Consider the following 27,346-nt stretch of genomic DNA (forward strand, 5'->3'; position numbering starts at 1 on the left):
AATAACACAATAAACTACGTTCATAGCTCCGCAGACAATGTAACGTTTCTTATGGTGACATAGGGCAATAAATATTTCCGTCTACTATTACTTCTTAACTTACAGAGGCAAACACGTTTAGTGAAACGTCCTGTACAATGTATTACAGCTTCTTAAGGCATGTGGCGTCCGTTCATTCGCCCATGTCTGAAAGAACAATCACCACACATTCATCTAAATCTGTTCGTAATTTTATTTTTGACTAACCTGCTTATAGTTACAATGTACTCTCGACCAAAATGTAAACATGGCATGAGTAATGAATGCCTAATGCAACATGACCTACAACCAAAATCGTTTTTAAACATCTGAAGATTGTAGTGTTACTTGTACAATGCCGGTCAATAAAAACAATTCTCAACGCAATATGGCAATAACAAATTTCTATAAAGTACGTACAGATCGCTTCCTTTGATTTCTCATCTTCAGAAAACTGTGGCGATAAAATAAAATGAAGAAATCATACTTTTTTTCCTTTATTGTTATTTCATCCACCTCGCCATATACGGGCGAGCGGTGACCTGTCAGCGGTATAATATTTAGCTCTTCAGCCAAGCAAAAAGAAAAAAAATCTATATATACAGGGTTATTACAAATGATTGAAGCGATTTCACAGCTCTACAATAACTTTATTATTTGAGATATTTTCACAATGCTTTGCACACACATACAAAAACTCAAAAAGTTTTTTTAGGCATTCACAAATGTTCGATATGTGCCCCTTTAGTGATTCGGCAGACATCAAGCCGATAATCAAGTTCCTTCCACACTCGGCGCAGCATGTCCCCATCAATGAGTTCGAAAGCATTGTTGATGCGAGCTCGCAGTTCTGGCACGTTTCTTGGTAGAGGAGGTTTAAACACTGAATCTTTCACATCACTATGCGTGAAACTTGCCCGCACGCGTTCAACCGTTTCTTCGCTCACTGCAGGCCGACCCGTTGATTTCCCCTTACAGAGGCATCCAGAAGCTTTAAACTGCGCGTACCATCGCCGAATGGAGTTAGCAGTTGGTGGATCTTTGTTGGACTTCGTCCTGAAGTGTCGTTGCACTGTTATGACTGACTGATGTGAGTGCATTTCAAACACGACATACGCTTTCTCGGCTCGTGTCACCATTTTGTCTCACTGCGCTCTCAAGCGCTCTGGCGGCAGAAACCTGAAGTGCGGCTTCAGCCGAACAAAACTTTATGAGTTTTTCTACGTATCTGTAGTGTGTCGTGACCATATGTCAATGAATGGAGCTACAGTGAATTTATGAAATCGCTTCAATCATTTGTAATAGTCCTGTATATTACGAGAAGCAAAATTTGGCCCTGTTGTTTTGTTTTAAATTAAAGTCTTAGACAGACAGTTATCAAACGGAAATATATACGTTTAAAACAAACATAGCAGAAAGGTGAAATTCTTCTGATGAAAAAACACTGAAGCACTGCAGTTTCACTTAAAATCCGTAGGACCTGCGGTGGGTGAGAAGTATTGTCAGAGGGGAGAATATCTTCCATGGGTTGGAAGGTATAGGAGATGATGGAGTTTGTAGTTAGGATGTAAGCGTATAGTGATGAAACATAGTGAGAAAGACAAAGTTTGAGGAGTAGTGTGGTGCGTGGTTGCAGGAGGAAAGGGATAGAGAAGGGTCGAGAGGGAAAAGAAGAGAGGGGCCCTGATGTGGAGTGAGATAGGTGGAGATGAGTCAAGGTAGGTAGGAGGGATAAATATCAGGGCGGATCTCATTGCATTTGGGTAATGTGTTTGTGAAGGTGTAGCAGCATACCAGGTTTGGTAATCAGAGGGGAGACAATGGGGTTATAGGAATCTAGTTTGCTGCTTGTATAGGAGATGCAGAGGTGTTCTGTGTGGATAAGGAGGGGTGCAAATTTGATATGGTAAAGGATCCTTGTGAGGGGAAGACAAATGCATGAGGAAAATGGGACGGAGTGTATAGCGTTAAAGGATTTAGAGGAACTTACAGAACTTGGGTAATGTGGAAATACATGCAACATTCACACAGCAGAGGAAGTGTTGGATCAGGTATGATAGGTGTTCAAAACAGTAGAGGCTTGCAACCCCCCAAGTTCGGCCAGTTAGTGGTTTTAGGAGTTTTAGTCTATCGTGGGCTTTCTGTTGAATGGTTAGTAGATGAGGTTCCCACATTAAATTTCGATCAAAGATTGGTCCAAGATATTTTAGTATGCTAGTTAACCGGATAGGACAATCATAAATGGTAAGGCAGTTGTCGTAGAGGCAGAAGGTGGGGGTTATTGTTTCTGTATTACCTGGTTTTCGGGTTTGGTCTTAAGAAGCCACTCTTTACACCGGGAGGCAAAGTGACTGAGGCAGGCTTGGAGGGAGCGTTGGGATTTCTTGTGAGCGTGGTAGTACATGACAAGGAAAGCAGTGACATCAGCATACTGAAGCAGGAGGATTGGTGGAGGTGCTTTGGAAATATCAGCAGTGTATATGGGACTATACTGTGCGTCGAAACTTTCGGCAAAGTTTGGTATTTTCCGACTTTGTACCTCTCTGGTGTAATATCCGACTGTGTAGAATTTACGGCTCGCGCAGCAAAGGCGTCTTGAGTTAGCAGCGGCACGAGGAAGGTCGCGAGCGAGGCTCTTTGTTGGGAGCAGTCCATGTATAATCTGGAAAGAGACTTGGTGGCACCTGGAACGACAGCGCGGCCTAATTGCAGCTGAGAGCCGTTGTTTGGGAAGCTGTGATTTGGGAAGCAACTCCCCTTTTGCATGCAAGAGCGCTCCGGTTGCACAATACTGGTGTTGCCTGAAGGGCAAAGGTAGTTAAATCAACAGTTGGAACCGTCACTATACTGTCACTGCATCCTGGTTGCACTGATACACGAGTGCTGCATAACTCAACTCGAAGACGAGTAACCTTGTTATTGAGTACTTGCCCGTCTGTGTGTTTTAAATGGTTCAAATGGCTGTGAGCACTATGGGACTTGACTACTGAGATCATCAGTCCCCTAGAACTTAGAACTACTTAAACCTAACTAACCTAAATACATCACACACATGCATGCCCGAGGCAGGATTCGAACCTGCGACCGTAGCGGTCACGCGGTTCCAGACTGTAGCGCCTAGAACCGCACGGCCACCGCGGGCGGCTGTGCGTTTTAGTTGTTCATCTTCCAAAGTTGTAACTGAGTCTGAACCTGTGGGGTGCCATTAGCTCTACTGTCTGGAGACTGGCCATTTGTTTCTTTTAACTGCCCATTTTAAAAGGCTGTCATAGAATTTGACCTGGTGGGGCCCGTTATTTGTAAGCATATGTGGAACGAGTGGTAATTGATTCATGTTTCAGGACTTATCACGCTAATTTAAATATATGTCTAATATACTTCCAGGAAGTGTGTGCAGGACTGACTTGTGAACTGAAATAAGCTGGCAAGATTACGGTTCTCTATACCCATAGAGGTAGCAGCTGATGAATTCTAGTGATGCTGATCTGTTCTTGAGTTAATTACTTACCTTTTATAACTGAACAATTCACGTCTCTTAATTTGGCGTTCATCTGAAGAAATCTGCACCTAAACCTGTTTGAAACTGTTCAGTACGCCTGTACAGTAAATGAACAAATGTTAAACTGTGGGACGAGGAAAATTTGCGTGCACATAACTTGTGTTGAGAGGGTCCCACTATAGTTTGTTATGTATTTCAAGTTATTTCGTTAAATTGGATTTATTATGATACTGCTTTTACGAATGAATTGCTGTCAGTTTGTTATTATAAATTTGTTTAAAGGCTGATACATGCATTTTTGAAATAGCCATGGGCATTTTAAACCTTTAATTATCGAGGTTGAGTTGAAACTTTCAATTGATGTTATGATTGGTTTGGGCTCGAATTTGGCACTATTGTATCTACTGTCCTTTACCCTTGATGTTGGATCAGTGTAAGTATTAGTAACTAAGAGGATGTCTTGTAACGAGATATATATATTGCGTTTTCTGTGGTGTATGTGTTTTGCATCGTGTGCTGTGATTGCTATATATTAAATCCGTTTGTGGGGTGTTGTCCAAGTACTGGAGGCTGGGAGGCAGGGATGGGATAGCGGTGTTTGTGGATGATAGGAAAAAGTGAATAATCAAAATTTGTATCATCAAGGATGGAGAAGATGTCAGAGAGATAGGGTGTAAAATGGTTAGTTTTGCTCAGGTTGTCAGGTAACGAATTGTATAGTGGAGAGGCACATAACAAGGTAGGTATTTTACCAATGAGTCAATGGAATGATTTCCAGTACTTGGAAGAGTTAATGGGGGGTGTAATGTTGAGTCTGGTGGATGTCTAATATTCTTTTGTATTTAATAAATTTCTAATGTGTCTCTGAATTTGCTGGTGGCGTCTGAGAGTATCCTGCCCATGAGTCTGCAAGAAGTAGTGGTGTATCTCACTGGATTCTCCGAGGAGTAGTAGGGCTTGTGAAGAACCGTGTGGCCATGAAAACAGACGATCTTGGTAGAAAAGTGTGTGGAGACCACTTCTGACAAGCGCAGCTGCAGGAAGGATGTGTCATGATTGATATCATCAGCTTGCTGGCATGTCAGGTGGTGGTTTCCAATCTGGGTGTGTATGCGCTCCTGGTACACATACCAGTTTGTGGATGGTGGATGATATGGGGGACACGAAGATGAAGTTGTGGGTAGGAGACGGTGAGGAGTAAGGTACATGCGCACTTCCAATCGTATTGAGGACTTCTGCAGTGAAGCATCCAAGATGGTTGGCAGATGCTAGGATTATATCAGAGATAATGTTGCTTTTAGTGTAGGTATGATGTGACATAGGAACAATGTCACCTTTGCAGGAGTTGGTAAACTGAAGCCACTGCCGCAGTTCTGTGGGGGACCTGTTGTGGATGCTGGTGTCATTGACAATAGTACCAATAATATAGATGGAAAATGTATAATTAGGTCCAGATGGTGGCGCAGGTAATGGTATTGGATAGGGTTTGGAAAAAAGAGGGTTAAGATACCGAGTTCAGTTTGAGTAGTGTATAAGTCTTGTGAGCGAACAGGAACGTTCCTGTGGTGCCCATTTGCGACTCTGCTTCTGGCCAGGGGAAGGAGGTTATCTGTGTGGTGGAGGACACAGAGATATAGGGAGAGTTTCAGATGGTGTGATAGGGTTGGAGAATAAAGATATGGATACTGTGTTGGGATAGGGAATGCCTTAAAAATGTTTATTGTTGGAGAGAGAGCAGATGTGGTACAGGGTTTTACAGTGATGTCACACTATTACAAGGGATGAGGTACCAGGAGAGTAGAAAAGGATGCCAGGGCAGGTGATTACGAAGTGGATCTGGTTATAGCAGTAGGCAGCTTGAGAGTTTCGATTGAAAATGGAACAGGCGATAATGGAAATTTGTTGGGCTGTGTGTGGACATTGGAATCGATGGATGTTTAGGATGGCGATGGTAATAAATTTAATATCTTCCGCGGTGGCAACTAGATGGAGGAAATTGTTGGGGTAAGTGGGGGCATCGAGGAATAGACTGAGACACCTCTGGCTTAATAGGATGTGGGTCAGGTGTCATTGCAGTTGTTGCAGGTAGAAGGAGACTCTAGGTTAGGCCACTGTTTAAGAAAATGGGAGGCTTTTCAGTACGTACAGGTATGTGTGATTTTATTATCTGCAATAAGGTGAGACATTTTTGGCAGCGGTGGCATTGAGGATGATATTTCGAAGATTCGATCTTGTGGCGATTTTGGTGTATCAGAGTTCCCTCTTTAAGTAGAAGTTCCATGATGTCGAGAAAGTCAGAGAAGACACGCATGAGGCAGTTGGGTCTAAGATCATTATTAATCTGAAGAGCTTTTCGAACTTCTGAATGAAGATAGTTGTTCAATTTAGATCTCACTTCTTCATCCATGATCCAAAGGTCGACCACTGCGGTGGGGGTGGGAGTATGGTGGAGAGTTGTATGTTGTTTGGAATTTAATTTGATAGTGAGAAGTGTTAAGGAGACTTTGGTATCGATGGTAATGTGAGGAATGTTGTAGAAGGGGTCAGTGTCGGGGTCAGGGGCTTCAGTAAGAACGAGTCTTTTCTTGAGATGGTTTGTTAGATGTGGAGATCTGCCACGTATTTTCTGACGTGGAGGGTAATGTTTTTGGATCCGAGAAACTTTGGGTCTGGGTTTGAGAGGATGAAATTGTGGATGGTAGGAGAAGAAATGGGAGAAACTGCGTTCACGGGCTGAGTGACATCAGGTTTAGTCTGCGGCTTTTTTAGTTTGGGAGAGGAAGACATGTCGGTGTTTTGACGTCTTGTAGGATTATGTACGTCTATTTGAGGGAAGGATGGTTGTAGGAGGGGGTGTGATGGGATTTTACGTTGCAGGTGGTTGCCTGGTAGTTGTTCAGGTCCTTCAGCACTGCTTCCACTGGTCACTGCAGTGAGGATCGATGAAGTTATGATTGCGGCGTCATCTGTTGCAACTGTTGCTCGGCGGCCTGTGATGCGCGCGACGGTGCTGGAGGTGGCTGGTGAGTCGTGGATAAGAGGGAAGAGTTAGGGGCACTGAGGGTGGAGAGAGGAGCATGTGTCACTGCTGTTGTGGGACAAAATACTATAGGTAAGAGAGAGGGGGGGGGGGTTAATGTGGAGGAGTAGCTACAAGTTAGCTCCGTGTGGTGACAGTGGGAACAGGAGATATTCTACCCATCGTAGGATGGTCCATAATGAGGAAGACTTATGAACGGCGTTTTTGGGGTGAGCGTCCGCCAAAGCGGCGTTGGCACGACGGTGACGAGCTGCGAAAGATGAGAGTGTCTCTGACGTATGCGATAAGCAGATGGAGGTGGTTGCGATGACAAACCGGTGATGAAACGGCGGGGACTGGTGGAGGCAAAGACTGGCGGTGAAGATGCGAGCTGGCGATGACCAGTGGCGAGGGTAAAATCTGCATGCGAGAATGACGAATTTATATTTACTTACCTTACATTATGAGTTTAGTTCTTGCTCCTACTTGATTCTTCTTTATCATACATCCTAACATGTTCTACTTACGACTTCTGTGTTGTCTTTTATTGCCACACTTTCTGAAGATGATGTATCGAAACGGGCCACAGTAAATAAATTTATCTGTGACTAGTCGTGTACCTTATTCAAAGATGAATTCGTCAGTCAAATAGAGGAGAAGTTTGTTAATATCGAATATAATTTCAAATCCAAGGCAATCTTCTCTGAAGGTATTTGTCTGGAGTGTAGAATTGCTCGGCAGTGAAACGTGAGCAATAAGCAGTTCAGACTAGAAGAGACCACCCTAAAGAGGACCGCAGCAATCGACCGAAATGTCAGCAATTATCTGTTTTAATAGTTGCAACGAGGCGTTCTAATGCTTAAAATTATTTTATCCATAAAAAGAATGGAAGCTTTCGAAATGAGGTAGCAGGTGTACAGGAATCAGAAAGTTATCTACAACTTTTAGAGAAACCATACTTAATTAGATGGGTATATCTAACAACTAATGAGAACATACTAAATCTAACTTGGAGGAAAAAAGAAGGGATTGATTAATAGTTCACATCTGAGAAATCAACGAGTCATCAGTTTCGTGTAGGGTTCAAAATGGTAGAGGGAGATCACAAAGTAAATATAAAAAGCAGGTTGATATTAATGTCCGATGCAGTGTTTACGCAGAGATGAAGAGGCATGTATAGGCTTTCAGTAAGAACAATTTTCGCTATCGTTCTTTTTCTTTCTAATCATTCGTAATGGTAGTAAGTAGACAAATCGTAGTGTTTACATTTAACCACGATAGGTGATTAACTACAGCTGTGATGTTTCTATAGATACTTTCGGCAGAGAAAAGGAACATCGCGCCCCTGCAAAGGATGCACTCGGAAAGGAGAGGGGTGCTTGGAGGTGGCAAGTGCTGCGCGACTCTTTCCCCTACCGCCCAAATGGCCACGATAAGCGAAGACGCCCAGCTATGAATCTTGTCAGTCACAGTGTGTTCTGTTCCAGATGCGCAAGTTTGACGCGAGTGGTCGAGGAGCTTTACGTTCTGTTTGCACTGTGGCGTCAGTATGAGATCCAAAACAGCACTATATATTAGTGTAAAGTGAGCGACATGCTGAACGGTTCGATACCACTTCTGATCGGTATCATACAAATCCAATAGCCTGAAGAGAAAAGGCCACGCACAAAGCGGTGACACCAAAAGTTACCTAACCCATATGAAATGTATTCGCAGTTCCGGATGCGAACTACTATCAGCTGTACAACGGAATGACTATAACGAAAATATGTCCCGCACTGGAACTCGAAGCTGGATTTCCGGCTTTACGCGAGCTTTCAACTAAAGCACTTTGCCTATACTTGCATTACTCAAGGCCACTCCAAAACTTCCCTATTTCGTCGTTTCTGCGTCACAGCCTGTACTCGTACACACATTACGTAAATCACATACAAGGGACACATGTCAACTGAAAGTCGCTGCCTAGTATCGGCGGATAAATATGACATTGCAGGGCCTTTGTTGATAAAAAGAACTATGTCGTTTTCTTTTGGACATGCATGCGTGGAAGTTTGGGTCTGGCCGTGAGTCGCACAAGAACAGGCACAGCAGATAACTCCACCGATCGCGTGAAGCGAGAAATTCGGATTCGAGTGACGGTCCTGCGCTAATTTTCTTTGTCGTCATTCCATTATACATCTAATGATTACTAGTGTTTGAAACTGCGAATGTATTTATTTTATTCCAAAATGGCTGTAGTGGACGCAGTGCGTGTTCTTTCGGACTTGCATGCTTATCCGAAGGACCACTGCATTGTTCTTTTTAACAAAATAGGCACTGTAATGTGGAAATTATTCAACCAATTGTGTGTGGTGCTGGACTGAGTGGAGTGAAGTTCGTCTCGGTGTTTTGCAAGCGTGGACCTATAATTAGAATTTCCTTCAACAAACAACGTGCTACAAAACAGGAATCCACACGAAAGTAAGGCCTTTGACTTACTTTCCGTATCAAAAATGACAATTTCAAGATGCAGGAGACAGGAAGAATATGCCGCCCCGAACAAAACAGAAACACAATAAGCTTATGAAAAAATCAGGTGCTATAATATACATCTGAACTTACTTTAAAATTTATATATAAATTTCGTAAATAAAACATTCTTTCTTCTTCCCAGAACGCCTGTACAGGGTGAGTCACTAAGTATTGCGACCAAGAACAGCTCCGAGAGTGTGATAGGAGCTGGAAAGTTTGTGGAACAAAAGTTGCATGGGACAACGGGGACCATTATATAACGTTGGTTGTTTGTTGCTATATGGGGTCGCGTCAGAGACATGAAGGTCAACACCTTTTTTTTATGGGTTGATGTAGTTTGGTACCTATTTTCCGATAGCGGGTGTCGAGACGAATCCAATGATGTGTAACAGTAAGGTCTTTGAAGGTTAGCGAAGGTCACAAATGAGGCATGAACGTCCATTTACAGGAGTTGTTCGAGGTGATGACCATTGGTATCAATGCAGTCTGCAATCTTCTTACCATGGACTCAGTAATATTCCTTATCACATTTTTACTTTTCGTCCGCTGCCGGTAGCTGAGTGGTTGCCGGAACGGTAGCTCAGCGTGTTCGGTCAGAGGGTTAACTGCCCTCTGTAATAAAAAAACTGAGTTAACAGATCAACGACGAACTGAAACGGGTGTCTTCTCGACGTCCGGCCCGAGATATGTCGGCTCTCAGCCGTGGCAGCGTGCGGACGGCCACGCGCGCCGGCCAGTGCTCCGCTACAGGCGTTGTTTACTTCCGCGTCGTAGCTTTAAGGCTTGTGTCCGTCCACCGTGAACAACATGTCGAGCGCTTACCACCGTGTGACCCTTAAAGTTTCCTTCCCAGCTGAACATGCGCGACCTCGTGCACATGGAGTTGAAACGTTCATACGTGAAGAAGTTCGTTTAGATCCTAACCACGTAATCGGAATCCATTTTTCGATCACGAGTAGTGTCGTTCATATTAAAATGACAAACACCGAGGTGTGTGAAGATGTTATTCGCCACCATGCCAATGGACTTAAGTTCAAATACTCTGATGGTCACGTCGGAGCTGTAACACTTGAACTCGCAGAGTACGGTGAACGCACGATTAGGGTGTTTGAACTACCTTTTGAAGTGCCGAAGGACGAAGTTGTCTCTGCGTTACAACCATACGGTAACGTCATCGGTTACGTAGAGGAAAAATGGCAAACCTTCACGACCTACCATGTCCTTAATGGTGTGTGTCAGGTCAAAATTGAACTGAAAAAACATATACCATCATACCTGACCATTGGCGGGGTGCGAGCCATTGTCATAACTGCGGGTTGTGGACAAGAAGGCCACGTCAGATCCCCCTGCATGCGACGCCGCCTGATCCAGACGCGGTCGGCGAGGAAGCGTCCCCAGCGGTGATGACTCAGATCCCTGTCACTTACGCCAAGGTTGCCCAGGAAGGTAGCGCGTATACACAGTCTTCCTGCTCCGTTGACGTCGTCTGATCAGGTAGATGCAACCGCTCCTGCGTTTCCTTCTGAGGTGCCCCAGACGCCAGATCCTGACCTGCCGAATCATCGCAGCACTGTGACTGAAAATGCTACTGAGATGGACGTTGATCCGGGAGTCGTACCTACTTCTTCTTTCCTTCAGACTGGTCTGGAGTCAGACGAAAACCACCCGCATTCGGACTCTGAACGACCTGTTCGAAAACAAGGGTCGACACGAAAGAGAAAGAAACGTAGCCGTACACCCCCTGATGAATCCATTCTACGGATGGATACCAGGGATGCAGACCCGAAGATGGACGACAAACCGCTCTTTGATGACCAAAAGTCTGATGGGAAAGACCCGCCACAGGCGACCACTGGCAACGAACACCCCTCCTTACTGGCACCGTCGTCCCCGCAGGTCGACGTTGAAGAGAGCCTATCCGATGAGACGAAAACTACGTCTCCTCTCCACGTGGATGATGTGCACAGCCGATGCCCTACCGCAGTATCAGTCTCCTGGGCAGACGACGTGGAGATCGAAGGGACTGGGGTGGACGCTGCTGATGATGGGGCACCCCCATCGGTTGCGCCCGCGCCCGCAAACTCTCCACAATAGCAGCCTCTTCAGCGGACCGGCATGATCGACGACCTCTCGCTCCTGAAGAAGAAGCCCCACCTGTGCCTGTGGGACTCCAACACCAGCATTATCGTGTCGCAACGATTAACGTCGCGACCATTCGTGCGCCCCACAAACTGGCGCTGCTCCGCGATATGATTTATGATGCGGACATAGATATTGCGCTTTTTCAGGAAGTGCATGTCGCCGATTTTTCACCACCACATGGCTTCACGGTGCATCTTTCTCCCGCTTCGGGCACCGGTAGTGGTGTTGCCATCATCTTACGCGAAGTTTTTCCTGCCGGCCGGTGTGGCCGTGCGGTTAAAGGCGCTTCAGTCTGGAACCGCGTGACCGCTCCGGTCACTGGTTCGAATCCTGCCTCGGGCATGGATGTGTGTGATGTCCTTAGGTTAGTTAGGTTTAATTAGTTCTAAGTTCTAGGCGACTGATGACCTCAGAAGTTAAGTCGCATAGTGCTCAGAGCCATTTGAAGGTTTTCCTGCCGAAGATGTCCTATACCTCCCCAGCGGCAGAGGTATGGCCCTCACTCTCTTTGGTGTACGCATCGTCAACATTTATGCGCCGTCGGGCTCCAGCTACCGTCGTGAACGCAATGCCTTCTTCGCGAATGAAGTTACATCCCTTTTTATGGGACCACAAGATGACTGGGTCATGGGTGGAGACTTCAACTGTACCCAGAGACCTCAGGATCAATTGCCGCGTCACTCACCATGCGCAGCTCTGGAAACAGTCGTCTCGCGGCTATAATTTGTCGACACGTGGAGACATGTTCACGGTGATCTTTTGGGCTTTACGTACTACACTGCGCACTCCTCTAGCCGACTGGATCGCATCTACCTCTCGCGATCCGTAATTCAACACACTCGACGGGCTGAAATCTGGCCTTTTGCTTTCTCATACCATGAGGCTCACTTCTGTGATGTTGTTCTCACAATACAGGCAGTATGGCACGGACGTGGTTTATGGAAACTGAACACGGCACTTCTTAATTCACCTGACCGTTTACTGCTAATAGAAGACACTTGGATCACATGTAATAGACACCGACCCACGTATCCGTCTACCATATCCTGGTGGATCCAGTGTGCAAAACCTGCTCTTCGAAAAATTTTAATCCGGTATGGCAAAGATGTTGTCGCCTGGAGGAAGAGCACTATGGACTTTTACTACAGGATCCTACGAGAATGCTCCACGATGCCAGCCTCCCCTGAGCGCCATACACGGATGAACCAAGCTAAGGCCCAAATCTCCAATCTCATGCGACGGCATTTGGAAGGAGTGATAGTACGATCTCGTACTGCTGATCGCATGCCTCATGAACATCCGTCGATGTACCATTTCATCCGAGAACGACAAAATCGACGCCGAAAATTGTTTCACGTCCTAACGGATCAAGAAGGGCGTCGCTACGTAACCCAATCAGCAATAGGGAATGTGCTTCACGCCCACTACCCGACGGTCTTCCCCTCGAATTTTATCGCACCTTCCGTGATTTGTTAGAGTCCGCCTTCACCTCCATCTGTCGGGAACTGATGTCTCCGGAAGTACCTGTGTCGGACGCTTTCATGGAAGGAACTATTATTCCTGTACATAAACCGCACGGTGGCAACAATATCAGTGATTATCGGCCCCTCACCCTCCTTAAGAGTGATATGAAAATCTTCACTCGCCTTTTGGCAGCACGACTTAAAAACGTTCCCCGATATGTTGTGTCGCCAGACCAAGCATCTTTGGGAGGAGATAATAATATTCGCACGGCTTTATGCCGCTACAGGGATATGATCGCCGTTACCCAGGCACAACGCCTCTCTGGGGCACTTGCGTCTTTGGACTTCAGTCAAGCTTTTGATAGGGTTGACCATTCGTTCCTTACGGCCGTTCTCCACCATATGGGTTTCCCAGTCGCCGTTATCACGGTAGTGATGCGCCTTCTGCGGGGTGCCTCATCCAGGATTATGTGCAATGGCAGACTCACTCCACCGATAATAATAGGTCGATCCGTACGTCAAGGTTGCCCTCTATCAGCAATTTTGTACGCCTTTTCCTTGGAATCCTTGCTATGTGGACTAAGACAACGTTTGATAGGGTTGTCCATAGATCGCTACCGGTTCTGTTGCACGGCCTATGCTGACGATGTAGTCATCTGTTTACGTAATGCCGAAGAGGTTCGAGCTGTTTTGACGTGGGTAGCGACTTATGGTGAGGCGTCGGGTAGCTCTTTAAACGTACGTAAGTCACAAGTTATGTTCATTGGCACGGGACTTCCCGTGGAGTGCTTTACACCTCTCACCACCGTTGATACCATTCCTTGTTTGGGAATCGATTTTTCATCTGATCTCCGGCGTTCAGCCACCATCAACTGCCGACGCCTCCTTTTAATGATCAGAGCAGGTCTTATGGACCATCGCCTTCGACCCCTAGATATTCTCCAACGAGCTCGATATGTCAGTACATATATCGCATCCCGAGTTCCCCATGTAGCACAAGTTCTACCTTTCCCGCTTACTGTGGCACGTCGCATGTTGGCAGCGATGGCATCTTTCGTCAGCTCTGGGCTGTTGTTCAAAGTTAACTATGCAACCCTTACACTTCCCCGTGAACGAGGAGGGATAGGTCTGTTTCACGTGCCGGATAGAGCTCGCGCCCTATTTATCAGCTCCCAGATGACGGTATGGACTCGTTGCCCAACGAGCCTCACTGGTCTCCTCCTGTCGGCATACTCTCCGGTCTCACTGTCAGCCCCAGTGATGATCTTGGATGTTCCGGCCCAGTTCCATTATATACGGTACTTCTTTCTGGAACTCAGTTATCTCCGCCTCACCTTACCAAGACAGCTTTTACTCAAGACAAAGGCAGTATACAATGTCCTCCAATTAGGTCGTCCACCTAACCCGATTGAACAAAAGTTCCCCCAGGTTGACTGGTGTCATGTATGGCGCGCGGTGTTCGCCTGTTACCTTGAAACGAATGTTCAATCTGTCTGGTACCTAACTGTCAATGGTAAGGAAATTAACCAATTTCGCCTTCATCGTATCCACCTCGCCCAATCACCTCTATGCTCCACGTATGGAGTGCCAGACAATGATGAACATCGGTTTGTTTGCGGACGGGCGGCGGAGGTTTGGCACTTGGTTCGACGTATTGTGGCTTTTCTAACTCGGGACATTACGGATCGGATTACTCCCCTCTCATTATTATTTCCGGAAAGTGACTATTTTCCTCGGACAAAGACCAATGCTGTGAATTGGATTCGCGGACATGCCATTCACTACTTATTTGGACAAACTGTAGACTCTGTACTCGAATTTTGGGCATACCTCAATGTCCGTCATTATGTCGTTGTCCGTCACCCAAAATACAGACAATTTTTCTCGAACTTCCTTGGGAGTGCTTTCCACGAGCCGCCTCGCAGATGGAATGTGTTAAGCCAAGAGAGAAGAAGGTCTCCTGTTTGAACCAATGAACATTTCTGAACAATTGAACGGAACACATCAATTTCGAGAAGACGTGACTCAACATATTACCAGCGGGGCGCAGAAGGCCTCTGACCATTTACAAAAAAAAAAAAAAAAAAAAAAAAAAAAAAAAAAAAAAAAAAAAAAAAAAAAAAGTCCAGAAAAAGGAAGATTTTGTTTTGTTTGTAAGGATAGCCCTAACCTTGATTTCCCATATTTCCCCTGGTATATAGGCAGCTCTCTGGGGTAGGTTTCGTCAGGAGCCAACGCCTGAAGTGGCCTAGATTTTTTGTTATAGGATGAAAAGTGGCGGTGGCACTTGTTTTTTTAGTTCCATTTAAAAAAGGGAGAAAAAAAATAAAGCAAAAAATAGAAACATAAAAAAAATATGGACCAGAGATTAGGTCGGCAGGGGTTAGAATCCTGTTGCACCAAATTTTTTTTCTCACTTTTACGTTTACTAAAAGGTTGTGGGACTTTCTTACGAATTTAACAGAAATAGTTTCTGTATATTTGATGTTTTGTAAATGTTAGTGCGTTTTCTGTCAGTAGTGGATTTGTTCGATTTGATGAACTTTTATTTCCTGGTATCCTTACTGCCCGGACATTTATCTTTCTTTATGTGTTATTGCGAGTTCATGGAGACTGAAGTTTTTATTTATGTATACCGTAGCAAGAACAACATGGCTAGCATTTGGGCAAGAGAGGAAAATAAGTAAAAAAAAAAGAACAAAAAAAGCAGATACAACGAACCAAAGCGAACAAAATGAGATTAAAAAAAAGTGGTCAGCGCAACAGACTGTCAATCCTAAGGGCTCGGGGTCGATTCCTGGCGGGGTCGAAGATTTCCTTCGCTCAGGCACTGGCTGTTGTGTTGTCCTAATTATAATTATTTAATCCCCATAGACCTGCAAGTCGCCGAAGTGGCGTCAAATCGAAAGACTTGTCCCCGGCGAACGGCCTACCCGACGGGAGGCCCTAGTCACACGATATTTCTTTACTTATCGAAGCACATGCTCTGACAGTTGTCTCTCACATATCGTCAGATGTAATTGGAACGTCTTTATAAACAATAGCTTTTACGAAACCCCCACAAGAAAAATCCAGAGGCCTCAAGTCTGGCGAACGAGTCGGCCACGGCACATCTCCACCGAGTCTAACCCAATGATTTAGGAATTGTCTCTGCAACTCATTTCTAGGCATCAGCGAAAAATGTGCCGGACATCCATCGCGTTGGTACCACATTCTGTTTCTTGTTCTTAGAGTTATTTCTTCCAATAACAAAGCTATTGTTTCTTGCAGGAATGTGGTGTACTTACTACCCGAATCCCACACCCTACATTCACCGATCACTGTTTTTTATGTGCAACTTGCAGCAGCCAACATAGACTTTCAGTTGCCCAATAACGCATGTTATACAAATTAACATTTCCAGGGTTCGTGAATGTAGTCTCCTCAGTAAATAAAATCAAATTAATAAATCTGTCAACTCCCTGAATCTGAAATTGAGCCATCGGCAGAATTTAATGCGAAGCGCACAATCCGTATCAGTTAATTCTAGGTGGAGACTGATATGGTAAGGATGACATTTATGGCGATTCAGAACACGAGAAACACTGCTCTGGCTCATGCCAGATTCCCTTACGATTTGATACGAACTATCAAAAGGATCTCGAACCACAGTTGCAAGAGAACCAACTTCCGTTTCCTCGTTAGTAAGTTTCCATTGCCGGATACGTTTCCGGTGCGTTCAAGATCTTGTTGTTGTCAATGTCTCATACACATATTTAAATGTACGACGTGTAGGGTGAGTGCGTTGAGGATATCTCTCAGCATCTAAGTCTCCAGCTCTCACTGAATTTCGTTGGCATTCTCTGTAAATGAGAAGCTTATAGACCCGTTCAAATGTGTGTGAATTCCTAAGGGACCGAACTGCTTATTTCATCGGTCCCTAGACTTACACACTACTTAAACTAACTTGAACTAACGTATGCTAATAACAACACACACACTCAGAGCAAGTGCTTCGATAAGTGCCGCAGTGATAAGGAATACTGCTAAATCTATCGATGATAATAAGATTGCAGCACTGCATTGACACCAATGGTCATCACTTCGAACACCTTCTGCAAATGGACCTTCATGCCACCTTTGTGACCTTCGTTGACTTTCAAAGACCTTAACCTTCAAAGGGCTTACTGTTACACGTCATTGGATTCGTATCGATAGCAGCTATCAGAAAGTAAGTATCAAACTATAGCATCCCATTTAAAAAAATAAAGTTGACCGTCGTATCTCTGACGCTATCCCACCTAGCAACAAAAACCAAACGTCATATTATGGCCCACGTTCTCCCATACAACTTTTGCTCCACAAATATTTCAGCTACTATTATGCATCTACATCTACATCTACGTGATAACTCTGCTATTCACAAAAAGTGCCTGGCAGAGAGTTCAATGAACCACCTTTAAGCTGTCTCTCTGCCGTTCCCCTCTCGAACGGGGCGCTGGAAAAGAAAAACACTTAAATTTTTCTGTGCGAGGCCAGATTTATCTTATTTTATCGTGATGATCATTTCTCCCCATGTAGGTGTGTGCCAACAGAATGTTTTCGCAATAGGAAACCGGATGACTGAAATCTCATGAGAAGATCCCGTCGCAACGAGAAACGCCTTTGTTCTTTTGATTGACACTCTAATTCGCGTATCATGTCTGTGACACTATCTCCCCTATTTCGCGATAATATAAAACGAGCTGCCCTTATTTTTACTTTTTCGATGTCATCCGTCAGTCCCACGTGATGCGGATCCCACACCGCACAGCAATAGTTCAGAAGAGGGCGGACAATTGTAGTGTAAGCAATCTCTTTAGTAGACCTGTTGCACTTTCTAAGTGTTCTGCCACCGACTCGCAGTCTTTGGTTTGCTCTACCCACAACATTATCTACGTGATCGTTCCAATTTAGCGTTATCTGTAATTCCAATCCATTAGTATGTTGTTGAATTTACAGCCTTCAGATTTGTGTAACTTATCGCGGTATCCAAATTTAGTAGATTTCTATTAGTTCTCATGTGAATAACTTCACACCTTCATTTATTCAGGGTCAATTCCCACTTTTTGCACCATACAGATATCTTATCTAAATCATTCTGCAATTCGCTTTGGCCACCTGATGACTTTACAGAACGCTAAATGACAGCACCATCTGCAAACCGTCTAATAGGGCTACTCAGATTGTCTCCTATGTCGTTAATATAGATCAGGAACAATAGAGGGCCTATAACACTTCCTTGGGGAACGCCGGATATTACTTCTGTTTTACTCGATGACTTTCCTTCTATTACTACGATCTGTGACCTTTCTGGCACTGAATCACGAATCCAGTCGCACAACTGAGGCCATATTCCATAGGCACTCAGTTTTGTTAGAAGACACTTGTGAGGAATGGTGTCGGAAGCCTTCTGGAAATCTAAAAGTATGGAATCAAATTGACATCCCCTGCCTATAGCATTCTTCACCTCATGAGTAGTTGTTTCACATGAACGATTTTTTCTGAATCCGGGATGACCATGTCAATAAATAGTTTTCTTCGAGGTACTTCACTATGTTCGAACACAGTACATGTACCTAAACCCTATCGTAAAACGACGTTAGTGATATGGGCCTTTAATTCAGTTGATTACTCCTGCTCCTTATTTGGGTATTGATGTGGCTTGAGCAATTTTCCAGTCTTTAGGTACGGATCTTTCTTCGAACGAGCGGTGGTGTATAATTGCTAAATATGGAACTATTATTTCAGCATCCTCTGAGAGGAATCTGATTCGTATACTTTCTGGACCGGACCTTGGCTTTATAAAGTTATTTAAGTCGCTCTGTTACAACGAGGATATCTACTTTTATGTTTCTCATATTGGCAGTTGTTCTTGGCTGGAATTACGGAATATTTACTTCATCGTCTTGGGAGAAGGAGTTTCGGAAAACCGTCTTTAATAACTGTGCTTTAGAGGCACTGTCATCAGTGACTTCACCGTTGCTATCACGCAATCACGGTACTGATTGCGCTTTGTCGCTTTGTTGCTTTATATATGACCTGAATCTCTTTGGGTTCTCTGCCAGATTTCGAGACAGAATTTCGTTGTGGAAATTATTAAAAACATCTCGCATTGAAGTACACGCTATAGTTCTAACCTCTGCAAAACCTTGCAGTCTTGGGAATTTTGCGTTGTTTTAAATTTGGCATGCTTTATTCGCTGCTTCTGCAAGAGCGACTTGAACCGTTTTGTGTACCATGAGGGATCAGTACAATCTCTTGTTAATTTAAGCGATATATATCTCTCAATTGCAGTCGAGTCTAATCTTTGAAATCATTCCACAACTTTTCTCCGCTTACATGATTATATCGGAAGGAGTAAAGAGTGTCTCTTAAAAAGGCTTTAATAACATTTTTATCAGATTTTTTTTAATACATATACTTTACGCCTGTCTATGATGGTTATAGTTGTTGCGGTATTCTGTCTAGCAGCAACTGCCTTGTGATCGCTAATCCCTGTATTCGTCACGATACTCACTATTTCTTCAGAATTATTTGCTGCTAAGAGGTCAAGTATGCTTTCGCAACCGCTTACTCTTCGAGTGGGCTCATGTACTAATTGTTCAAAATAATTTTCCTAGAAAGCATTAGTGGCGAGCGGTTCTAAGCTATACAGTCTGGAACAGCGCGACCGCTACGGTCGCAGGTTGGAATCCTGCCTCAGGCACGGAAATGTGTGACGTCCTTAGGTTAGTTAGGTTTAAGTAGTTCTAAGTTCTAGGGGACTGGTGACCTCAGCAGTTAAGTCCCATAGTGCTCAGAGCCATTTGCACCATTTGAAAAAGCATTCAGTACAATTTCGGATGACGTATTATGCCTGCCGCTGGCTTTAAACGTATAATTTTTCCAGCATATTGAGCGTAGATTGAAGTCACCACCGACTATAATTGTATGAGTGGGGTACCTATTTGAAATGAGACTCCCAGTTTGCTTTGAACTGTTCAGCAACTGTATCTTCTGAGTCGGGGGTCGGTAAAACAGTTCAGTTAATAGTTTAGTGCCATTGTCAGGTATAACCTCTACCCATTCTATTACGCAGGAACTATACTTAATTTTCACTACAGGGCAAGCTACTTCAGACAGCAGTAAATACTCCACCACCAACTGTATTTAATCTGTCCTTTCTGAACACTGTTAGATCGTTTGAAAAAATTTCGGCTGAACTTATTTCTGGCTTTAGCCAGCTTTCTGTACCTATAACTATTTGAGCTTCAGTGCTTTCTATTAGTGCTTGGAGCTCTGGTTCTTCCAAACAGAGCTACGACAATTTACTACAATACCGATCGATTCTACATCTTCCTTTCTGTGTTCTACCTGCCCCCTTTTATACGGACGCCCTTTCTGTGGTTCCCTGAGACCCTCTAACCCGAAAAAAAACAAACTTTCGGGTTTATTCTAGGTGGCAATAGTTAATGACTCACCCTGTATAAGTGGGATTAAAATAAAACGACTGATTGCTACTGATCTTGATTAGTTTTACAAGTGCGCACCAAACCGTTAATAGCTATAAAAGGGCACATTAAACCGGGATAAGCTAATTTCTCATTTTAATTACTTGCTATCTACTACTGTCATCACGTGGCCCATAATAACAACACAAGCAACCAAAACTACAGCTACCATAACGACAGTGTAGTATATATAAGTAAAAGCAAGGACACAATAACAGACTATGTAAATAAGCAAAAGACGCCATAACTCGTTGCTAGCACACCGTCATCGAACATCAGCCTGACTGTATTTCGTAATAAACGGTAAAAAGTTTTACACTTCATCCCACCACGGTGTGACACGTCAGACTATGTTGAAGCATGTAGCATGGGTTTCGGTCGCGAGCGGCGCTTGATTTACAAGCGTTTTGGGACGCGGAGCTCGGGCGTGGGAGCGTCTGTGGCCGGGTCTGTGGTGGGTGTGACGTCAGCCTGCCAGCGACAGCTCCCGGCGCTGGAGTGTGGCGGTCCCGCTCTGGCGTGGAACCTGCTGCGGCTGGCGGGTAATGCGTGCGCTCCCATCAAGACTGAAACGAGCAAACACGATGTAAGTTGCATTGGTAGTGCACACAATAGATTCTTATGAAGTTGAACGGTAGACAATAAACATAGACGGTAAAGAGTTGAAAACGCCAAGAAGGAGTTGTGCTACACAACGAAGGTTGACAGTTGCGATTTGACATCTGGGTGATGATGTCTACTGAAATTTCGCGGCAGTCGCAGAAGAGTGGCGCCAGAAGGGCCTAGGGACGGCGGTTATCGCTGAAGCAACAGCTTTCCAGTTACATCAGTTCTCTTCCACGCTTGCTCAACCTGAGATTTCAAACAGATCAAAGTAATTGGTTCCTGAAATGATCAGTTTTCAGTGTTCTGTAATAAATGTACAAACCGAACAAAGAAAAAGGGGTAAGTGATTGAACACTAGAAAAAAAAATCACCGTCATTGTCATGTGCATATCAATTATTTGAAACGCAGTATTTAAATACAACGCAAATTTTACGTATAACACGATTCCTAAGAAAGGTTATTTGAAACGAAAAAAATTGAGCTATGGATAACTTATATTTCGGTTTTTTCATCTGTTTACTAGGCAAAATAAAAAAAAAACTATGCAAGCGATACAATACTGGTTATTCGGAACTAAAATAGCGATACGGTTTTAAGCGGTTGTATTTTCCCCACCCTTGTAGTGTCACTGTGAGCGTACAAATCAGATTTCCTTTAAACACACGCTGTTACAGTCGTGAGCGTTAGTTACCTTAGAGACTGGACGTGGTGTGTTGATGTTAATCAAGAGTGTTTTTAATATGGAAAAGACATCATTGTCAACAGCTGACTAAGCTTGAGCGAGGTCGTGTAATATGGCTACGAGAGGGTAGATTTCGCAGAATGACCTTGCGGGAATGTATCCACTGTACATGACTGCTTACAGCTGTGGTCACGAGAAGGTGCAGTCGCAAGAAGAGCCGGCTCCAGATCGCCACGTGGCACTACCAAGGGGTAAGACCTTCGCATTCGGCGTGTAACACCGAAATGCAGATACCCATCGAAAATTTTTCGCTGTTTAGTATCCGTTGATAACATGTAATATGCGGCTAATTTTGAATCTGTAAGCCTCATTACAGAAACTATACTTACCATAATAGTGTATTTATTTGTGAAAGTATGTAATTGACCGTAATTATAGTGTAAATATTGTTAACCGCTGGGTAATCTCCAATGTAACTGTATTCTAATGTATCGATAGCAAAGACGAAATGGCGGTAGTTTTGCCGTTGTTTGTCTTTGCGTATGGAGTGTCTCTGTCGAACTGTGATCAGAGAGGAAACAGAGCAGAGTGCGAAAGTGTTTGTTGGGCGCTCCGGCAGACGCGGTGTACAGTTGTAATCGCGCCAGTGTAGGCGAACTTACATTATTGACCAGCGAGTGGTGAGAACACGGTCGGAGTTGACAGGCGTGGGAAGCTGCAGTTCTAACTACTGAAGGTCCCACAACTATCTGTGGCTCTGCAATCGACTCGTGGTTCGAAAGCAGTGGTAACAGCAGTATCTCAGCATTGTCACAGATACATTCTTCGTCGTCCACACAGTTGCAACATCATAAGACTGTTAACTGATAAAACATAACTAATAATGTACAGGCATTACCCAGTGGCATTACTTAAACAAAGTTGAATAACCAACTTTATTAATAATAACCTGCAATATTCAAAATCTGTAGGGCACCAGTGATATCATTGATCTCATACATTATTACCAAGCACTATCGCCTTTGCTTTCCGCGCAATCACTAAGTGTAGTAAAAATATGGAAGTAGATTTAATGTTTACAGCGAGTTTTGTTTGTTTTCTAATGAACAGTTTCAGAGTAAATTTTGCAGCCTCACTAACTCTTCATTCTGGTATTGCATAACAGAGGATTAACTAATGTGTAATTTTGATTATTAACTTCACTCACTTACAGTAATGTAAAATATCACTTGGAAAACTAATGACTAAAGATACAGCATATATTAAGAGTGCGCAAGTTCATTTATTATATATTTAGCTTAGCGAGTGACTTCTGCTGACTTGCTGCGTATTTTATTGTTCTTATGTTTAAAGTAAATGCCGGCCGATGTGGCCGAGCGGTTGTATGCGCTACAGTTTGGAACCGCGCGACCACTACGGTCGCAGGTTCGAATCCTGCCTCGGGCATGGATGTGTGTGATGTCCTTAGGTTAGTTAGGTTTAATTAGTTCTACACTCCTGGAAATGGAAGAAAGAACACATTGACACCGGTGTGTCAGACCCACCATACTTGCTCCGGACACTGCGAGAGGGCTGTACAAGCAATGATCACACGCACGGCACAGCGGACACACCAGGAACCGCGGCGTTGGCCGTCGAATGGTGATAGCTGCGCAGCATTTGTGCACCGCCGCCGTCAGTGTCAGCCAGTTTGCCGTGGCATACGGAGCTCCATCGCTGTCTTTAACACTGGTAGCATGCCGCGACAGCGTGGACGTGAACCGTATGTGCAGTTGACGGACTTTGAGCGAGGGCGTATAGTGGGCATGCGGGAGGCCGGGTGGACGTACCGCCGAATTGCTCAACACGTGGGGCGTGAGGTCTCCACAGTACATCGATGTTGTCGCCAGTGGTCGGCGGAAGGTGCACGTGCCCGTCGACCTGGGACCGGACCGCAGCGACGCACGGATGCACGCCAAGACCGTAGGATCCTACGCAGTGCCGTAGGGGACCGCACCGCCACTTCCCAGCAAATTAGGGACACTGTTGCTCCTGGGGTATCGGCGAGGACCATTCGCAACCGTCTCCATGAAGCTGGGCTACGGTCCCGCACACCGTTAGGCCGTCTTCCGCTCACGCCCCAACATCGTGCAGACCGCCTCCAGTGGTGTCGCGACAGGCGTGAATGGAGGGACGAATGGAGACGTGTCGTCTTCAGCGATGAGAGTCGCTTCTGCCTTGGTGCCAATGATGGTCGTATGCGTGTTTGGCGCCGTGCAGGTGAGCGCAACAATCAGGACTGCATACGACCGAGGCACACAGGGCCAACACCCGGCATCATGGTGTGGGGAGCGATCTCCTACACTGGCCGTACACCACTGGTGATCGTCGAGGGGACACTGAAAAGTGTACGGTACATCCAAACCGTCATCGAACCCATCGTTCTACCATTCCTAGACCGGCAAGGGAACTTGCTGTTCCAACAGGACAATGCACGTCCGCATGTATCCCGTGCCACCCAACGTGCTCTAGAAGGTGTAAGTCAACTGCCCTGGCCAGCAAGATCTCCGGATCTGTCCCCCATTGAGCATGTTTGGGACTGGATGAAGCGTCGTCTCACGCGGTCTGCACGTCCAGCACGAACGCTGGTCCAACTGAGGCGCCAGGTGGAAATGGCATGGCAAGCCGTTCCACAGGACTACATCCAGCATCTCTACGATCGTCTCCATGGGAGAATAGCAGCCTGCATTGCTGCGAAAGGTGGATATACACTGTACTAGTGCCGACATTGTGCATGCTCTGTTGCCTGTGTCTATGTGCCTGTGGTTCTGTCAGTGTGATCATGTGATGTATGTGACCCCAGGAATGTGTCAATAAAGTTTCCCCTTCCTGGGACAATGAATTCACGGTGTTCTTATTTCAATTTCCAGGAGTGTAACTTCTAGGGTACCCGTGGCCTAGGGGTAGCGTCTATGAATCATAATCAAAACGATTTCGGTCCCGGGTTCGGTCCCCGCCACTGCCTAAATTTTGGTAACTAATCATCACTTTTTCGGTCGAAGACTTCCGGCATAAGAAGACAGCCTCATTCTGCCAACAACCTTGTCAAAGAGGGCGGAGGAGCGGATAGAGGTTCAGGGCATTCTCTTGTCCTAGTGGTGGGAAATTGCCCCTAATGGCGGAAGAATCAGCAATGATCAACGACATGAGGATGCAGAAGGGAATGGAAACCACTGCATTAAAGACACGTAACGTGTATCCACAGGACATGTGGCCTGTAATTGAAGAAGTGTCGTGATGATATCTCCATTGGCAAAAGATTCTGGAATAGTCCCCCATTCGGATCTCCGGGAGGGGACTGCCAAGGGGAGGTCACCATGAGAAAAAGGATTGAATAATCAACGAAAGGATAACATTCTACGAGTCGGGGTGTGGAATGTCAGAAGCTTGAACGTGTTAGGGAAAGTAGAAAATCTGAAAAGGGAAATGCAAAGGCTCTATCTAGATATAGTAGGGGTCAGTGAAGTGAAGTGGAAGGAAGACAAGGATTTCTGGTCAGATGAGTATCGGGTAATATCAACATCAGCAGAAAATGGTATAACAGGTGAAGGATTCGTTATGAATAGGAAGGTAGGGCAGAGGATGTGTTACTGTGAACAGTTCAGTGACCGGGTTGTTCTAATCAGAATCGACAGCAGACCAACACCGACAGCTATACATGCCGACGTCGCAAGCTGAAGATGAACAGATAGAGAAAGTGTATGAGGATATTGAAAGGGTAATGCAGTATGTAAAGGGGGACGAAAATCTAATAGTCATGGGCGACTGGAATGCAGTTGTAGGGGAAGGAGTAGAAGAAAAGGTTACAGGAGAATATGAGCTTGGGACAAGGAATGAAAGAGGAGAAAGACTAATTGAGTTCTGTAACAAGTTTCAGCTAGTAATAGCGAATACCCTGTTCAAGAATCACAAGAGGAGAAGGTATACTTGGAAAAGGCCGGGAGATACGGGAAGATTTCAATTAGATTACGTCATGGTCATACAGAGATTCCGAAATCAGGTACTGGATTGTAAGGCGTACCCAGGAGCAGATATAGACTCAGACCACAACATAGTAGTGATGAAGAGTAGGCTGAAGTTCAAGACATTAGTCAGGAAGAATCAATACGCAAAGAAGTGGGATACGGGAGTACTAAGGAATGACGAGATACGTTTGAAGTTCTCTAACGCTATAGATACAGCAATAAGGAATAGCGCAGTAGGCAGTACAGTTGAAGAGGAATGGACATCTCTAAAAAGGGCCATCGCAGAATTTGGGAAGGAAAACATAGGTACAAAGAAGGTTGCTGCGAAGAAACCATGGGTAACAGAAGAAATACTTCAGTTGATTGAAGAAAGGAGGAAGTACAAACATGTTCCGCGAAAATCAGGAATACAGAAATACAAGTCGCTGAGGAATGAAATAAATAGGAAGTGCAGGGAAACTAAGTCGAAATGGTTGCAGGAAAAATGTGAAGACATCGAAAAAGATATGATTGTCGGAAGGACAGACTCAGCAAACAGGAAAGTCAAAACAACCTTTGGTGTCATTAAAAGAAACGGTGGTAACATTAAGAGTGCAACGGAAATTCCACTGTTAAATGCAGAGGAGAGAGCAGATAGGTGGAAAGCATACATTGAAAGCCTCTATGAGGGTGAAGATTTGTCTGATGTGATAGAAGAAGAAACCGGAGTCGATTTAGAAGAGATAGGGGATCCAGTACCAGAATCGGAATTTAAAAGAGCTTTGGAGGACTTACGGTCAAATAAGGCAGAAGGGATAGATAACATTCCATCAGACTTTCTAAAATCATTGGGGGAAGTGGCAACAAAACGACTATTCACGTTGGTGTGTATAATATATGGGTCTGGCGATATACCATCTGACTTTCAGAAAGCATCATCCACAGAATTCCGAAGACGGCAAGAGCTGACAAGTGCGAGAATTATCGCACAATCAGCTTAACAGCTCATGCATCGAAGCTGCTTACAAGAATAATATACAGAAGAATGGAAAAGAAAATTGATAATGCGCTAGGTGACGATCAGTTTGGCTTTAGGAAAAGTAAAGGGACGAGAGAGGCAATTCTAACGTTACGGCTAATAATGGAAGCAAGGCTAAAGAAAAATCAAGACACTTTCATAGGATTTGACGACCTGGAAAAAGCGTTCGACAATATAAAATGGTGCAAGTTGTTCGAGATTCTGAAAAAAGTAGGGGTAAGCTATAGGGAGAGACGGGTCTTATACAATATGTACAACAACCAAGAGGGAATAATGTGGACGATCAAGAACGAAGTGCTCGTATTAAGTAGAGTATAAGACAAGGCTGTAGCCTTTCGCCCCTACTCTTCAATCTGTACATCGAGGAAGCAATTATGGAAATAAAAGAAAGGTTCAGGAGTGGAATTAAAATACAAGGTGAAAGGATATCAGTGATACGAATCGCTAATGACATTGCTATCCTGAGTGAAAGTGAAGAAGAATTAAATGATCTGCTGAACGGAATGAACAGTCTGATGAGTACACAGTATGGTTTGATAGTAAATCGGAGAAAGACGAAGTTAATGAGAAGTAGTAGATATGAGAACAGTGAGAAACTTAACATCAGGATTGATGGTGACGAAGTCAATGAAGTTATGGAATTCTGCTACCTAGGCAGTAAAATAACCAATGACGGACGGAGCAAGGAGGACATCAAAAGCAGACTCGCTATGGCAAAAAAGGCATTTCTGGCCAAGAGAAGTCTACTAATATCAAATACCGGCCTTAATTTGAGGAAGAAATTTCTGAGGATGTACGTCTGTAGTACAGCATTGTATGGTAGTGAAACATGGACTGTGGGAAAACCGGAACAGAAGAGAATCGAAGCATTT

Source organism: Schistocerca americana, chromosome 7 (assembly GCF_021461395.2).
Source record: "Schistocerca americana isolate TAMUIC-IGC-003095 chromosome 7, iqSchAmer2.1, whole genome shotgun sequence".
Taxonomy (NCBI): Eukaryota; Metazoa; Arthropoda; class Insecta; order Orthoptera; family Acrididae; genus Schistocerca; species Schistocerca americana.